Below are 2772 nucleotides of genomic sequence, written 5' to 3'. Positions count from 1 at the left end.
AATAATATTCAATTAAAACATAAACTGATGAGTAACTTAATATTCCTGACGCCTAATTCGGTGGAATAATAACACACACAATTCGATTAAAAATGTTTTTGGAAATGTATTTAGTTATTAATACAACGCTTCCAAGTCAATACTAACTTTAAACTAAACAAAGATACATAGCATTTTACATTCAAAAAAGACTTTTCAGAAATATATCAATTATACATACAGTGCACTCCTTTCGACTACTTTCTTTGGAAAAGATAAACTTATTAATGTATTCATATTTGATAAATTTGTTTACGAAAAACACATATATAAACGACGTTTAATGTCTTTATTTATGTTAACAATTAAAACGAAAATCACAAAGGATTGCATGGACTTTAACTTTCAGTATCACAAACATTTGCGAATGAAACCAAAATGCGGTTGTTATTTTTTATCGAATAATTACATTTTTTTTAACCAAATGTGATGTAAACTATAGGTAAATTTTATAAGTTTTTAACTAAATAAATTTACATAACTTAAACATTAGCAAATACAATATAATAAAAATGATAAATTTGATAGAAATCAACATGCAAAAAGGCAGAAAAAAACACACAAACAACGCGGGTATAGAAATCATGACTAAGCAGTCATACGAATAAATACCCTTAGACATCGCTTTAACCAAATGCGATACCATGCCTAGTTAATAATCTGGTACAACCTATGGATGTAGATAATACAATTACGACTTACACGTGTAAACATAAACGGGAAAACTAAAAGGCCTCGTGTAATGCAATTATTTATATCTGATGATACATACACTATTCTCTTATTATATATACAGAGGTGTATCCCTTATTATAAGCCATAATTATATAGCCCTATTATTACCATCACCATAGCACTAATATTTTGCAAAAAAAATGGCGGTAACACAGTTTATGTTGAAAAAATGTACATACCAAAGTGCGCAAGTTAACATGCTGATGTATATATTTGTTGAGTTTTATAACTGTAGTAGCAATAATTTTAGTTACGCGAGAGACCGGCATTTTTCTTTCAAAAGAATACATCACCTCGGTATATGGCAAAACAATGTTCCAAATTAAACTTGAAACTAAGATAACATGCTGCTGAACAAGAATTACGGATTAATAATTGCAGCTGTCAAACATTAAGAGTTACACTCAAATCAAAAACAATACGACTGTCGAACGGACAGAGCTAATTCAAAAGGATATCCCCTCGAAAGAGGGTGCGGCTGGAGTTTAACAATCATAAAGTTTTATCAAAATTATATTTTTATTTGACGGCGGAAAGCTCAATTTGCATTTCAAAGTTAGATAAACTTGTATCAGTATGATACATTCAACTATACACTTAAATCTTTACGGCTTTACTACATTGTTTATAAAAACACATTTGCATTTTACTGAATCTTACAATATAAAGAAGTAAAACTCCAGCTGCTGGAGCAGTATTGAATTTTCATTAAAAACAATTAGTTGGTCCTTTATTTAAGGCAAGTGACCGATTGCCCAAACAGTACAAAACATCACAATACAGCACAATACAAACCAACATAAACACAAAATATGAATAAAGCTGGGGTCACCGCCTTGGAACGGTCAATGCAAAGCATTGGGGGTTTAAACCTGGTTATAGAGCGCTCAACCTCACACTTGGCCCAGCAATATTCATAATACATTTAAGTGTAAATAAAATTTAACGTCATAGCATTGTAACTCAAATTAAACAATAATAAAAGGGAATTAAAACGCATTCAATTTAATTACTATTTAATTACTCAATTGCATTGAAGATACAAGAGTAACAGAATTACAACTTTTTGACGAACGATCAAATAAAACTATTAACAATTGTCAACTACATTCCTTCTTTATAGAAAAGATTTGAGAATATAGAATCATAAACATTTGTCACCCAGATACAAAACGGAATAATTTAATTATACTTCATGGAGTGCAAGTTTGCTTGGAAAAAACGTGTTTTTAAATATTTTAAACTAATCGACGCATTTTTATTTTAAAACAAAATCATGTAAATTTGATGTATCAGTTACATTTGCTTAGAATTGTATACACGTATAACCTAATGCATTCAAACAGCCCGAACAAAAACAACAATATCATCTTCACTTATAAAAACACAAACAACAACAACAACACATACAATTACGAAGTTTAATACTTACAATAACAACAATAATTAAACGCAAGTAATAAGAGATATTCTCAAAGAGTTCTTATTTCATTTAGACTGTATTATGTGCTCAATTATTAAATACACTCAAATAATTACAGTCGAGAAAAATAATGACTCATGACTCATGAAGAAACAATGTATCAACTGGATAATATCTTACTGCACACTATAATGCATTGCTGACAACTAATAGTACTCTAAACAACATAAGTTTCTTGAAATCATGTGCGTAACGTTTTTCCTGTTTCCAGTTTTGTTCTCATCAGTGACTGCTCTTAACATGCCCTTCTCGGTGTCATTCACGCCCACGGTTGGGCCTAGCTGTAAAAAAGTACCAACCCAACTGGTTTTATACGTAAAATATATCTCATTACATTCGTTCATCTTCTTCGGAAACTCCACATGATCATATTAAGACTCTAAACCTTTAATTTATATGATTCTAGTAGGGTGGAGATCATCAAACGTAGCCATGTCCATATTAAAAGGAGACATGAAGCATAACGATGAGAACTGCGGTGAGGTTTTGATCTCCCTGACTGGACGAATGACATT

General features: G+C 30.7%; 1 protein-coding gene across 1 annotated transcript in view; it reads right to left on the bottom strand.

Moving 5' to 3' along the window:
* Window positions 1-2181: 2181 nt before the first annotated feature.
* LOC127836639 (uncharacterized) overlaps window positions 2182-2772 on the bottom strand; it is a 10562-nt gene continuing 9971 nt past the window's right edge. The window contains exon 2 of the mRNA XM_052363317.1: window positions 2182-2772. This exon is cut by the window's right edge and continues 1798 nt beyond it. The gene's annotated coding sequence lies outside the window, so the exon portion shown is untranslated.

Source organism: Dreissena polymorpha, chromosome 6 (genome assembly GCF_020536995.1).
Source record: "Dreissena polymorpha isolate Duluth1 chromosome 6, UMN_Dpol_1.0, whole genome shotgun sequence".
Taxonomy (NCBI): Eukaryota; Metazoa; Mollusca; class Bivalvia; order Myida; family Dreissenidae; genus Dreissena; species Dreissena polymorpha.
Note: the sequence above shows the minus strand (reverse complement) of the source record. Positions and strands in the feature narration are given on the sequence as shown.